Below are 15,521 nucleotides of genomic sequence, written 5' to 3'. Positions count from 1 at the left end.
GTGGAGGCGGCGAGCAAGCACGCGCTCAGGGCGAGGCGGCCGCGGTCCGGTGAGGGAAGACCACCGAGGGAGTGGCTGGCCGGGCTGCGCTGCTGCTGAGCGAAGCTCGGCCGGGGTGCCCGCTCTGCTCTGCCTGGCGCCAGCTCAGAGACTCCGCCCACCAGGCCCTTTTCCCGCTCAGCCAGGCCAGGCGTGCACCGTCAGCCTCGCTGCACCGGCACAGACGCTGCGCCAAGCCTGGGGCGGGGGGGGAGGAGCGCGGCGGTTCGGCCAGGCAGGAAAAGGTGCGGGAAGCGACCGCCGCCTGGTAATGGTGCCCGGGCTCACAACGTGGAGGCGGTGTAGCGAGGCTGACGGTGCGCGCCTGGCCTGGCTGAGCGGGAGAAGGGCCTGGCGGGCGGAGTCTCTGAGCTGGCGCCAGGCAGAGCAGAGCGGGCGCCCCGGCCGAGCTTTGCTCGGCAGCAGCGCAGCCCGGCTGGCCACTCCCTCGGCGCTCTTCCCTCACTGGACCGCGGCCGCCTCGCCCTGAGCGCACGCTTGCTCGCCGCCTCCACGTTGTGAGCCCGGGCGCCGTTACCAGGCGGCGGCCACTTCCTGCACCTTTTCCTGCCTGGCCGAACCGCCACGCGCTCAGCCAGGCCAGGCGCGCACCGTCAGCCTCGCTGCACCGGCACAGACGCTGCGCCAAGCCCGGGGCGAGGGGAAGGAGCACGGCGGTTCGGCCAGGCAGCCGGCCCTTCAACCCACCGGAGGAGCGGCAGATCGGCGCGGCCGGAGTCGCGAAAGCCACTAGAAGGGGGAGGGGAGTCACCTCTCCCCGCCGGGGGGGGTCGCCCAGCCCGTCCCGGGAGGCTGACATTTCTGCAGCTGAAAAAGTCGTCTCGGATTCCATGGCGGAAGGTCACCCCCGGGACTCCAGCGCCAGGCAGGGCTGAGAGGGGGAGGGTGGGAGAAAGGGAGGGAAGGAGACAGGGAGGAGAAAGGACGAATGGGGGAGGGAGGGAAGGAGAAAGAGAAGGAAGGAAGGAAGGAAGGAAGGAAGGAAGGAAGGAAGGAAGGAAGGAAGGAAGGAAGAAGAGAGAATGGAGGCAGGAGAGAGGAAGAAGAGAAAAGAGAGAGAGAGAGAGAGAAAGAAAGAAAGAAAGAAAGAAGAAAGAAAGAAAGAAAGAAAGAAAGAAAGAAAGAAAGAAAGAAAGAAAGAAAGAAAGAAAGAAAGAAGAAAGAAAGAAATCGGAGGCTTGGACAGACCCCGCTCCAGGCTCCAGGGCCGCCACCACGGAATGCCCAGCCTCGGGGGGGAATCTTCTGCAGGCGCGCCCTGGCCCCCTCCCCTCCCTCCCTCCCGCGGCCCGTCCCCAAGGCGGCGCCCGTGGGTCCCCGGACTCACAGCATGCAGAGGGCGAAGGCGCCGGCCACGCTCTCACTGTCGCGCACCAGGAAGCTGCCGGCCCGCCCGGCCCATGCCAGCAGCTCCTCGGCCGCCGCCCGGCTCAGGTTCTTGTGGTACCAGAGCGGCCAGCCTGGCACCGCCGGAGCCCCCGCGCCCGGGAGCCCCAGCGCCGCCGGAGCCGCCGCCATGGGCAGCCGCGGCGTGCAGGGAAGGTGCTCAGCGGGATGGGCGGGCAGGCCGAGACCCCCGCCGGCCACCCCCACCTCGCCCACAGTGCCCCATGGCCCGACCGGAGACCCCCGGCCGCTCAGGGCATGCCCGGCCCAGCGGCTCCTCTGGGCTGCGCTCCGGCCAGGATGAGGGCGCGATCCGCTCTCCGCGCGCTTCCCCTGCGCACTGGAGCCGCCCCGGGCCCCTAGCAGGCCTGGTGGAGGAGGAGGAGGAGGCGGAGGAAGCCGCGTGGAGCCCCGGAGCCTGGCTGGCGGGGTGGGGGCGGCAGCTGGGCTGGCCTGCGCTTCCTGGGGCGGCCCCTTGGCGGGGGAGGCGGGAGCATCTCCCGAAGGGCCGGCCCTCAATCAGAAGGGAGGGCCGTGGGAGGGCTGTATTTACATACAGCAGGGAGGGCTGTTGCGGGCCGTATTAAACCGCCCCGCGGGCCGCAAATGGCCCGCGGGCCGGACTTTGGACATGCCTGATTTAAAGGCTCAGGAACCCTTTGCAGGTGTTATGGCTTAATTAGCTGATTAGAGTGGGACACTTTGAGCCTAGAATATTGCACCTTTTCACAATATTCTAATTTTCTGAGATTGTGGATTTGGGGTTTTCATGAGCTGTACACCATAATCATCACAATTATGACAAATCAAGACTTGAACTATCTTGCTTTGCATGTAATGAGTCTATCTCATATATTAGTTTCCCCTTTTAAGTTGCATTACTGAAATAAATGAACTTTTGCATGATATTCTAATTTTTCAAGTTTCACCTGTATTTATCTTTATAAAAGTTCAAATCACGATCAGCTTTCAAGATGACTGGTTAATAACAGCACATTGCAACTCTCTCAAATATCAATTAATTTGTACCTGTACATAACTTTCCTGTGTATTTTTTGCTTGTCACTATATAATAATAATATCAATATTCACATACACACAAAATAATTACTCCACACATTTAAACTGAATGTGTCTGAAAAAGATATCATATCAGTCTATTTTAATGGACTAAGCCAATCTACTACTATTGGGTTTGGTCTAGGAAGCATTAACAACTCACCTCACTAAAGATAAAGCTAATGAGCTTTCAAACCCTGAATAGGTTGAGAATTGGAATGCTTAAATGTAAAAAATATTCTTAAGTGGAGGCTCTCAGTGGATACTATGTGAACATGGAGAGACACAGAGCCCGGCTGGTTTGTCGGCTGCTACCAGAAACATTTACCAATAATGACTTAGTTTTGACCAACTCATTCTAGCAGTTTAAAGTTTGATCTAGATGAAGATAAAGATAAAGAGGAGGAGGAAGAAGAGGAAAAAGAGGAAGAGGAGGAAGATTATTTCAAAGTGCTCAGTTTTGGCTGGCTAATGCACATTAATTCAAAATATTGCATCAATATTTGGCCAAGTAGGAATTTTATAGGTTTTGTTTAGGCATTAAGACACCTTAAATATGTCTAGCATAGTCTAGCATGTCTAGCACACAATCTAGCAGTTTGGCAAGATATCCATTTATACAAGACTATGGAGCTACAAGTAGCCAGGATGTCTAAGTGGTAGAAAAAATTCTATTGTCTTTCATGCAGAATTTTTGGAAGAAAGATTTTCCACAATTTCATCTATGGAACTGGTTTATGATGAGGAAGAGGTAAAGATTGAAACTGAATAAAGTATTACAGTCGTGTTTTTTTTAAAAAGAGTAAATTTCTCAATGGCATGTAGGTCAAATTGGCCAGGAAATAACAATGTCATTTTCCAGGACCATTTTGCTTATTTGGCCAAAGCTATAAGTGAATGATAGACTCTGATTTGTTTAGGTAAATTGTTTATTTTGAAAATTGAAATGGCTCTCCATCTTACATACCAAACCATCCAGTATTTTCTATACTATCTATCTTACCTTCTGTAATGAATTAAGATGCCAAGGTTGGAATCCAAGAGCCTGAAATCAGATATGATTGTTATTGAAACATGGAGCAATTGCCCTCCATGTACAAAACCAAGCGCTTAAGCCCATTATCACCTAGGGGCAAATGAAAGGGATATAAAATAAAACTTGGGCTTATATATAAATGGGCTGAATTGCTAGATTCTACAATAAGTGATCTTGTTAGTTGGGCTTTTTTTCCTGCAATTAAAAGCAATTTGTCTAACTGATTTGTGTCCTTGACTTTTTTGTGCTTAGCTCCCAAGTGTCCTTGAGTTTTTAAAGAAACTATGACTTGGTTCAAGCTCTGACTGACTATTAGAAGCTATTTTGGCTATTTGAACCATTGTTTTTATCTGGAAAACAAACTAAAGTATTGCAATATTGAGATGTTGAGCACAGAATGCAATGAATCAACTATGTGGAAGTATATATAGGTAGAAATTCTAATTCCTTCCCCAGAATAACTTCAGGTACCACAGCAGTTGTGAAAATGACTTTGCTGGCAAGACTCAGCATTTTTCTTAGTAATAAAGAATTTCTGAAATTGTATCAATCTCAATGACTGCATGTCATCTGCAATCATTCTACGTGGAGGACTTAAACTAGACTGAATAGTGCAAGTACATGCCTGTATATACAGTACCTCCAAGATATATTCCTCATAAAGCCTAAAGAAACATGTTTAATAATATTAATGAATGAAACTATGTTGGAAGTGATATTTCTCTGATGTTGGCTTGTTCAAAATTGGCTACTATTACACATTCTGAATTGTTATTGAAACTGTGGCCCTTACTGCACTGTCTAAAGGTCAGGCAATAGCCCTAGCCTGGAAAAAGGAACAATTTTATGAGTCAGATTTGGAACAAATATATTTTTGCACTTAATTGCCTAGGTATTAGAACATCATTGCTTCATATTTATTGAATTATCAATGAGAATACAGCCTCTCTGGATGTAATGCTGCAGTTGAATAACTTCCTCATCAAATGAAATCTGGGACTTCTTGTCACCCATATTAGATTGGTATATTATAATAAAGTTCAAGGGGGTTCCACTCATCCTTCATTATAAAGATAATCCATCTTTGAAAAGGAGACAAAATGACTATGCACCCAGTGATGCCCTCGAGGTGATGTCCCGTTGCCTGGAAGCGGTACGAGTCTGGATGGGGAAGAACAGGCTCCAACTCAACCCGGCCAAGACCGAGTGGCTATACGTGCCGGCATCTCGGGTAATCCAGGATATTCCATCTTTGGTTATGGGGGGGAGAGGTGTTACCCCCCGTTGAAAGGGCACACAACTTAGGTGTCCTCCTGGAGGCACGACTCAGTTTAGAAGATCATATAGGAGCCGTGGCCAGGGGGGCATTTGCCCAGGTTCGCCTGGTGCGCCAGTTGCGCCCCTATCTGGACCGAGATGCCCTACGTACAGTCACTCATGCACTCGTTACCTCCCGTATAGACTACTGCAATGCTCTCTACATGGGACTGCCTTTGAAGACCACCCGAAGGCTTCAACTGGTGCAGAATGCGGCTGCGCGGGTTGTGATGGGAGCGTCCCGATACTCCCATATTACACCCCTCCTGCGTGAGCTGCATTGGTTACCGGTTGTCCTCCAGGTGAGATTTAAGGTGCTGGTTCTTACCTATAAAGCCCTACATGGCTTAGGTCCAGGATATTTGCAGGACCGTCTGCTGCCAGGAACGACTGCCCATTGCCCTGTGTGCTCACACAGGGAGGGCCTCCTCGGGGTGCTGTCGGCCAGACGATGTCGACTGGCGACCCCCAGGGGAGGGCCTTCTCTGTGGGGGCACCTGCCCTTTGGATCTCCGTTCCTTTTGTCGCGACCTTAAAACATGGCTTTTTCCACAGGCCAACCTGGATTGATGGAAGGGAGGTTTTCTTAATTTTGTTTTATTGTGTTTTTAATTGGACTATTTATGGGATAATTTGATTTAATACCTTTTAATGTTTGTATTTTGTGTTTTATCGTTGTTAGCGGCCCTGAGTCCTTTGGGAGATAGGGCGGCACACAAATCCCATAAATAAATAAATAAATAAATAAATAAATAAATAAATAAATAAATAAATAAATAAATATTACCAATGCCTCCCACAAACTGCTTTACTTTTGAAAAACTTGAGAAGGACGTGGAGGACAAGGAGAGTCCAAAAAGCTTGCCAAGACTTTTAGTTAGTCAATCCCGGCTAGAGGGCTGGCCTAAATGTCCTCCAAGTTATGTTCCAACTCTCAAAATAAAAATCCTGATTCACTGTCCGGCAGCGAGGTAAAAAGTATTTAATTTAGAGGAAGAAATCACGAATGACAGCATAGCTCTTTATTGAGAGAATCTGGCACATTTTAAATTAGTTCATTACTATGCACCATTTTCTGACAACATTAAGAAGAACTGTGCTGGATAAAATTAAAGAACCATCTATATTAGCATCATTTCTTACAGGAGCCAACCAGGCAGGCCTATGAGAGGACCAAAAGCAGAACAGCTGTGTAACAGCAGCCTTCTGCTCACTTCCCCTCCCCCAGCTAGTATGGAGAATTGTACTGCCTTGGAAATGGGAAGCAATAGAGAGCATGTGTATTGGTGCCTTGCAATCAGTGTGGATTCCCTGCAGTTTCTGACACTTTCCTAGAGTAAGCAGCTCAAAGTCACCCAGCTGACTTCATGACTAAGGCAGGACTAGAAATCACAGTCTCCCAGTTTCTAATATGCCTGAACCATTGCACCAAATTGGCTGCCTCAACAGATAGAAACCACCAATACCTATAGCATCTGTTAATTTGCCTGATTTTTTGAAATCTAAATTTTGGGCATTGCTATTGCTCATGACAGTAAAATATATTTTTAAAAATATTTTATTCACCTGGAATCTTCCATTGTTTAGATTCACAGAATCTGAACATTGGGTGACTTTTATGAAAAGTAACCTAAGACCTATTAAGGAAATACATAAGGCTTCTCCATTGAGGGAAATGCAATGGAAATGCTCATATTACACCTCAAATGTTAATTTGGAGGGCAAAAATGTTTTGTTACTCAAGAGAAAAATAAACCTATCAGATTAGTAATTTATAAAAAAATTAGATTTTCTTCCTAGCCATGTCACTTATAAATTGCTATTTTTATTTTCTCTCAAGGAATAAGCTGTTTCCATGTACATGTGCACGTATAAGGTGACTTACTGCCCAGCAGATGAAGAATTTTAACTGCAAAAAGACAACAAAAAACCCCACAAACAAATATAATCTGCCAGTTGGAGGCTTATTGTCTTTTTGCACGTATAAGGTGACTTATTGCCATGAGCAATACTGTTGGGCCTATTTAGTAAGCTAGAGTGCAAAATGCTCCAAGTAAACATTAGGAGGACTTAAGGTGTGAATTCAATTTCTCATCTTTCTCTCCAAGGCATTAATAGCTGTGTCTAGTTGAGATCATTTCAAATGAAACTTCAGGGTATACAGCAATCAAAAAAGCTTAAACCCTTTGATGCTTTCAAAAAAGATTCAGACATCCATTGCTACCTATCATTCTGCCCTTGGGGGAAAAAAGCTTCATTCAGGAGTTCTGGAGCAGTATGGTATGTAAACATGTAGAGATGCTCTCATCTCTGCATGGTCCTCTCACATGGTGAGCAGAAATGTCCTCAGGAGCAAAGCATCTTTACATAGAGCTGCATTATCAGGGTTATTGCTCACATGGAAATCAAAGCAATTTCTCATGGAAGTCCAATTTAGCTATTTTCTTAGAAGCATTTACACTGGATATCACATAAACACTTATAGATTTGCATGCTTGAATGGGGCTAACACCTCCAAGTTTTTCCAAAACAGGAATTATAGGTGCCATTAACATTGTGAAATTAACACACTCATCATAATACAAATTAGCTTCCTACTACCTGTCTCCCTCCAGATATTATCAAACTTTAATTTCCTTGTCCAAGGGAATTCCACATAAGCTTTAAATGGATTAACGATTCCAGTTTAAAAACGTGTCCATCTAAATCAGCGTCTACAAGTTATTTTCAAGTTTTGACATTTCTACTGATAGTATCTATATTGTATAGTCATGACATACATATAGTCCTTGACTTATGACCAAACTGGTACCTACCTGGTCATGATGGATGTAAAGTAAGCAATCACATGACCAATCAAATTTTATGACCTGTTTTTTTGGCGATCATTAAGCAAATCACCATGATTGTTTAGTGAATCTGCAGTCATTAAGGAAACCCATTGTTCTCCATGGGGCATTTCTGCCGAAAACTGAAAGCAAATGCCGGGTTTTGGCAAAAATGTTATAAATTTAGTCATGTGACCACATGAAATGAAAATGTGGTCACTTAACGGTGGGATGGGGGACGCCATTGGAACTTCAGAATTGGGTTGTAAAAATCTTTGGGGGAGGGGTCTGTTGGAAGTTCAATCTGTCACCATAGCAACCAGTTGTAACTTGAAGACTACCTGTATGCACTTCAAAAATGTCCTTTTTCTGTTTTATGACCATCTAATTTTTTTTTAATCCCATTTATATCCCGCCCTTCTCCGAAGACTCAGGGCGGCTTACAATCTAAGCACAAATCAAATGTGCTTAGCAATAAACATGAATTAGGATAAAATGACAAAGCAACATATCTAAAGATTACAAATGTTTATATTTATTTATTTATTCAACTTATAATATCTTACATAAAAGTGCCTACCTTTTCACACTCCCACAGTTTTTTATTCTTTTTTCTCTGTGTTTTTGCTGACCTCTGCTTATCCATCTGGATAAACACATAAATTAGGAGCTAGGCCAGACTGCTACTTAGATGAGGTCCTGTTCTCTTCACAGCAGAAATCTTTACTGTTTAATAAGCTTCAGATATTGCATAGATTCTTGTCACTTTTTATACAAGATTCCTCTTTTCATCAAAACAATGCCAATATCACATGTGGTCACAAAGTCCGTTGTAAAACAATTTGATTAAAAGCCTCAGCAATTACTCAGAGAAAACTATGTTGTCGCTTTCTACATCGGGAGTTAACATCTTCTGATCAGAAAGATGTACATGCCCTCAAACCCCATCAAGATTATTTTTGCCAAAATCCAGAGGCAAAATAGTTTGAATATACGTGTGTGCTTTTTTCTTAAGCCTGAAATTCAACTCTCAGCTGGCTTACACCTAATACAGCTACCACAGCTTTCGTTCATTCATTCAGAGTGATTGGATCATCCGAAAGAAGTAGCTTCTCTTAGTTCTTTGGGGACATGTTCACAAGTCCCCTCTCCAATCCTAAAGAAATTGGATTTATTTTGGATTAGCAAACCTTGAAAATTTATCTTAGTTACAAAAAAGACTACAGTTATTACTCCAGTCTTTTAAATCCTTTGAAAAAGTTAATAAAACTAATTTCGTCCACTAATTTGGAAAGAATGCTTAATGAGAAATTGTGTTTAAGTGACCTGTATTAAATTAAAATGTGATTATTCCTTTTTATCATAATTAGCCAAAGAAGAAATGTAGAACAGGCAGGCAGATTAGCAGAGTGTATTCACGAACATCAACTATCAGTCAGAAGACACAAAGAAAACTCATTAATCTCAGAACACATGGACAGACTCAACCATAGTTTCAACTGGGAAACTGTCAGTATCCTAGACCAGACATGTCAAGCTTGCAATATCACATGATGCCGTGCAATGTATCGGGACGATTTTGCCATTGCTGGCAATGGGGTGGGTGCAGCTTCCGCATGACGCATCCGGCCCATGGGTCGGCAGTTTGACACCCCTGTCATAGACTAAGGCTAAATCCAAAAATATTAGGGAATTCCTGGAAAGATGTCATTCAGACAAATTAGCCATCATCAGACAGATAGATATAAAACCATGTTTACACACCATTGATAATAAAAAGTGCTAAGAAGGCTAAAAAGGAAGCAAAAAGACCAGAATACATCCCCTCTACAACCAACACCCATAGAAGCAGAGACTAACACCAGACAAAACCTCAGACAAATCAGTGAACTAATCAAGGAACCAGCAAGGAGAAAACGAGATGCTCACCAAAACTGACAGAGCAAGCTAGAGGTAACCCTCAACTTATGACTGGTTGCTTAGCATTCAAAATTAATGTATTTGAAAAAAATATTCAGGAGACCTAGGGTCAGATTCACCTTCAGAGAATCAATTCCACGTGACTTTAGTTGTATTTTAGTCCTCTCCCTCTCCTTACAAACTTTTCAATGCTTGGTGGGGCTGGAGTGAAGGTGAAGAAGACATTGACTCAAACCGTCCTGATTCACTTTGGATAGTGAGATGGGCAGCATGTAAAATTTAATAAATGAATAATAATAAAACGTAGGAGATGAATAGGGGAGCCCAGGGGAGGAGTCAAACTCATCATCAGTCTCAAGTCCCTTCATGCCCACAAGAGTTCTAAGTCCAGTTCACCTTGACTTCCACTGACTCTTATCTGCTGCCAATTTGCTTTGACTGTTAATAGTTCAGATTCTTGTAGAGAGCTTTAGCTTACAATAAACCTACATATATTTATTTGAACTGATTTCCTGTGCTTGACATAAAAAGCATTCTGTAAGACTCCAAGTCCTCGACTTATAACCACAACTGAGCCAAATTTTCTGTATGACAGTTAAGTGAGTTTTGCCCCATTTTATGACCTGCCTTGCTATAGTTGTTAAATGAATCCCTGCAGTTCTTAATAACAGTTGTTAAGTGAACCTGGCTTCTCCATTGACTTTGCTTGTCAGAAGGGAGCAAAAGGTGATCCTATGACACTGGGGTCCTGCAACTGTCAGAAGTACATGCCAGTGGCCAAGCAACCACATTTTAATCACACGACCATGGGGATACTGCAATGAGCATAAGTATGAAAATCCAGTCATACGTAAATTTTTAAGTGCCTTTGTAACTTTGAAAGGTCAGTAAACAAATGGTTGCAAGTCAAGGACTATCTACCTATATACCTAAGGCTGTGCTCTTCCCATTACATGTTCAAAGGACAACCAGCCTGGCACTTCAATGTTTCTTCCAAATGGAACCTGAAAGTCTTGTGGGGCGACAACCAGGGTGGTGATGGGGGAATGGCATCCATGTGCCAGGGTAGATGCTGTGGCACACAGCTCCCTCTCACCCTTTTGGTGTTGTCTCTCAGAGGTTGCCCTCTGCCTAAGGATAGAGCTGATCCGACAGGCCTACCATACAACTTGCACACAGCCTTTCCAGCAAGCAGAGCTGTGCGTTTGCCGGTATGCTGGGGAATCCCAAATTACCCCCACACCCACTAGGCTGCTGCCAGACCGCCCTGCAACTGCTCTTTTATTACACTGATTACATAAGAAGGGAAGAGGAGTCTGTCTCCTTCCCTCCCCTCTTCTTCTATTTGTGAGCCTCTCCTCCCCTCCCTTTCCTATGCCAGTCACGGGAATAATTAACGGGTGCAAAGAGAAAGACAAAAGCTTTCTTGCTATTAATAGGAGCTGGGAGGGAAGAGGAGAGGAAATGGGAGGCTTGCAGAAGCTTCCGTGACTTACGGCCGAGGCTGGCCTGCCTGTTCAACCTAAACGCAGCCCGGAGCCGTTTCCCCATTGCACACAAAAACAGAGAGGAAAAAAGGGTTGGCTAGAAAAAGGAGGAAGAGGAGGAGGAGGAGGGAATGGGCCGGGAAGGCCCTTAAACAAAAGCCATTTCCCGCTTCGGATGAGGAGTCCCGGGCGGAATAGCGGCGTGGAATAGCTCTGTGTGAAGAGACGACGGGAGAGGCTTTTCTCCCCGCGCCGTCCCCCCCCCCCCCTCATCTCTTCGCCCGGAAGAACCGGGGATTAGAAGCCGCGCTGAAGCTCCCGCCAGCTGGAAAAGCGGAGCGGCGGCTGGAGACACGCCCAGCCCCGTGGGGCTTAAAGGAGCCCGCTCGTTTGCTCTTGTTCTACAAGCAAGCAAACAAGCAAACAAGCAAACGAACAAACCACGCCGGGCCTCAGCGGCCTGGGCGCGAGAGAGCGACCGAGGACGAGGAGGCGGAAAGGGGCGACGGGACTCAAAGCGTACCTACCTACCCGCCTGGGCGCTGGGCAGCCGAAAGGCTTCGCTCTGCTGGCTGGCTGGCTGGCCGGCCGGCCGGGGGCAGTTCCGCCAGCGGGGCTCGCGGCGGCGTTGGCGCTTAAGACTGGCTCTCCCGGCGCCGCTGTTCTAACTCCAGGCTTTGCGAGGGGAGGGGAAAGTGGCGGGGGGAGAGAGAGAGAGAGAGAGAGAGAGAGAGAGAGAGAAATTGCAGGGCTTTCTAAAAATAGCCGCCTCTGGCGCCTGGCAGGGAGGCTAAGCACATCATCCGCACCTTGGGCTCCGGCCCATCGTTCCCGTTTGCAGCGGGCCGGGCGAGCCACAGCGGCTCTCGCTTCAAGCGGACGACCTGCGCGTGACGACCTGCGCCATCCCTTGTCGGAGCCCCGAGCAGATGTGTCGGAAAGATAAAAGGGGAGGCGGAGGTTGGGTGTGGGGGTGGGAGGAAGAGGAGAGGTAGAGAGAGAGAGAGAGAGAGAGAGAGAGAGAGAGAGAGAGAGAAAAAGAAAGAGTCTCCGTTTCACACCGCACAAGGCTCGGCGTTGCGCCGGCTGCCGGGGGGGGGGAATCCCGCGGTTGCGGGATGAGGGCGTGGATGAAGGAACTTCGGACGGAGAGCGGAGCCCTTGATCCAGCTGAGCCGGGAAGGAAGGGGAGCTCGTGCTTGGCTACGAAGAGCGCAGACCGAAGGCGGCTTATGCCCAGGGTATTATTAGATCGCTCGCTTGGACTGTCCAAAAATGTGTCCCCCACTTTAATGAAACTCCGGCGAGATGTAAATTGGACAGCGAACTGCTCTGTTCACTTACCTCGCCGTCTTGGTCCTCTTTATTTTCAGAGGGCGGCATTTTCTCTTAGTTTGAAACTCCTTGATCCCTCTTTCCAAGCTGGGCTTCAAGTTGATTATTCTATGGGAGGTTTAATGTAGATAAGTACACCTCGGAAGGAATGGGGTTTGCTAAAGTCATTCCATCTGAAAAATCTGAAGAATCAAATTAAGAACCATGAGGAAATAATTAGTAGATTTACAATTAAAGGTTCCCCCGCACATGCGTGCTAGTCGTTTCCGACTCTAGGGGCCAGTGCTCATCTCCGTTTCAAAGCCGAAGAGCCAGCGCTTGTCCGAGGACGTCTCCGTGGTCATGTGGCCAGCATGACTAGACGCCAAAGGTGCATGGAACGCTGTTACCTTCCCACCGTAGCGGTCCCTATTTTTCTACTTGCATTTTTACGTGCTTTCGAACTGCTAGGTTGGCAGAAGCTGGGACGAGTAACAGGTGCTCACTCTGCTATGTCGCACTCGGGATTCGACCTGCCAAACTGCCGACCTTCTGATCGACAAGCTCAGCGTCCTAACCCACTGAGCCACCGCGTCCCTAGATTTACAATTAGGGTGCAGCATTAATTAAGAGGAAAATTGCTGTCCATCATTAAGCTTGGAAGAGTTGATCTTGAGCAGAAATCGCAATGAGATCATCTACTGTGGTTTATTCTTCTTTAATTAATTCTACCCCGTTGTGGCCTCTTTCCCCAGAATGAATGCATGAATGAGTTCAAGAAGTGTAAGTTATTTGGCCATATAATCAACTTAAACAATTTTTTTTTAAAAAAAGAAGTGGTTGGTTATGTCAATCCCCTCAGAAAGGTTGTAACACATTCAAAGTTCCATATGATTGATGGCTTCCAGTTAAGGGAGGCACTAGCAGAAGTCAGTTCAGTTACAATTCAGGGATACAAAAAGTACTGTAGTACTTCTAAGAAGTGATCATCTAGCTATCTGCAGAAAGATCTGAAAATCAGTAGTTTCACCTTCATCCGTGATAGCAGCATCCATATTCTCCATTTTATCATATCTACAAGTAGGGTGGGTTAGTAAGAGCAGGGCTTTTCAACCAGTGGTATGGGTACCACCTGTGGTATATTGGCACCTGGCAGGTGGTACGCGACCATTCTAGAAAAGTAGCAGGGGAGGGGAATGATCTGAACCAGTGGCAGCACTGCACAAGCCTGAGCAAGAGATGGCTGGAGCTACAGGGCTGTCAGGGCTCAGTGGAAGCGCTAGGATCAGTGCTTCTTCGGGGCTGTCAGGGCTCAACGGAAGTGCCAGGATCAGTGCCAGGCTCCAGCTGGAGCTCGGCGCTGATCCTGGCACTTATGCTGAGCCCAGAAGAAGCGCCGATCAGCTGGAATGTTGCAGCATCTCCAGGGTCTTGTGATTTACAGTCAGATGCTCAGCAACTGATTCATATTTATGATGGTCACAGTGTCCCAGGGTCATGTGAAGTGACCAAAACCTGCTGCAACCACCCAGCAGAGGGGGGGAGAATAAAAACCAAACACCCCACCCCTGCTGCCAATCCTCAACAGAAATGCTCACAACATTGAAAACCTCAGACAGGAGGAAGAGCGCCACCAGGCAGACAGACAGGTGTCTTGGTTGGCTGTGGCTTGGAGGGCACTTTTTTCAGTGCCGTTGTAACTTTGAACAGTCACTAAGCAAACTGTTGTAAGTTGAGGACTACCTGTACTTCACTTTTTTCCTTTTTTTTTTTTTTTGGTCATCAAGTTTTTGTCACCTTGCTAGGCGACTGGTGGTACTCGGATGTTGCCATATCCTAAAAGTGGTACAATGGGTGAAAAGGTTGAAAAGCCCTGATTAAGAATACATCTGCCCAGATAGCATGTGTGTGCCTGTTTTTCATGTGTTGGGATAAGGTAGATGGAACCCTCTTGTTAGAGGTTTTTAACATGTATTGTATAAGTTTTGATGTGATTTTGTTTCTTCTTTTCCTTACTGTATTTTTATTATCTTAATATATTTTGTTTTTATATTGTGAGTTGTCTCTTTGTAGTTAAGCAGTTCCATAATTGAATAAAATAATAATAAAGAATTTTGTTGATATAAATCAGAGGCTATCACATATTCCTTTTAACTTGCTACCTTCCAAATAAGTTGAATATCTAAAATGAAATAGGGTAAAAAGAAAAGTTAAATGATATTTTTTAAAGGCCACTGAAGAATAAGAATAGATAGAGCTGCAGATGGGAGTGTTAGAGGCTGGAAAATGGATGAAATCAAAATATACATCTAATAAACATTCTCTAAAATAAAAATATTATTTTAAGTTTTAACATAAATTCTCTGGAAGAAAAATACAAGAATAATTTTCTCAGCAGTGCCTACTAATTATGGCTTTGTGTAGAGCCTGTGTGCTGAAATATTATAGAGAATTAAGTCCTGATGATATTATGTCTCCATCTCCAAATGTTCAACATCTAGTTGATATTCACAAGTTCATCTCATTGTTACAAGAAGATTCACTTTGGAAATGGTTGATGCAACCACCATCAGGGATGACATATCACTGCTGGGATGTGCTAATGAGCGTTTTGTTCCCAGTGGTAGGTCAACAAACAGGTGGAAGATGCAAGCCTGGCAATAAATGTTTGCCAGAAAATATAAAATTGGTTTTAAACTCCAAAGAATTCATGGTTATTTTAAGCATAGCTGTTGATGAATTTCATAAATTCAACCATACCTGGGTGGGAGTGGGGGGAGAGGGAGAATGTTCTCATGACTGTATAATAACGAATGATGTCAAGGGACTAAATGCACAAACTGGGAAAGTTTTCCAGTGCAAGACCAAGAAGTGAAAAGATCTTAGGGCAAGTGGTCAGGCCTACTGTATTTGGAATTTGCCCATCAGTTACATTTCAAGAGGCTTTGATGGAATTACAGATGAGACCAAGAGGCTAAAATTCAAAGAGATTGTGACTGGTATGGCATCAATCAATACTATAGTTTGTTTACATTTCTATGGTACATCTCGGGAAGAGTATGCTGATGAACACCTTGACTTTAGAACAACTGGAGGCTCTGTTCTATGGTAACC

General features: G+C 45.6%; 1 protein-coding gene across 2 annotated transcripts in view; it reads right to left on the bottom strand.

Annotated features, from left to right (window-relative positions):
- Window positions 1-11,996, bottom strand: part of CPLX2 (complexin 2) — a 149,017-nt gene extending 137,021 nt beyond the window's left edge. The window contains exons 1-2 of one of the 2 annotated variants that reach the window (XM_081318628.1): window positions 11,903-11,996; window positions 11,621-11,768 (exon numbers count right to left, since the gene is read on the bottom strand). The gene's annotated coding sequence lies outside the window, so the exon portion shown is untranslated. The remainder of the gene's footprint in view (window positions 1-11,620; window positions 11,769-11,902) is intronic. The other variant, XM_081318626.1, reaches the window with a different exon arrangement.
- Between the last annotated feature and the right edge of the window lie 3,525 nt (window positions 11,997-15,521).

The sequence above is a fragment of the Vipera berus genome (assembly GCF_964194415.1).
Source record: "Vipera berus genome assembly, chromosome: 2".
Classification (NCBI taxonomy): domain Eukaryota; kingdom Metazoa; phylum Chordata; class Lepidosauria; order Squamata; family Viperidae; genus Vipera; species Vipera berus.
Note: the sequence above shows the minus strand (reverse complement) of the source record. Positions and strands in the feature narration are given on the sequence as shown.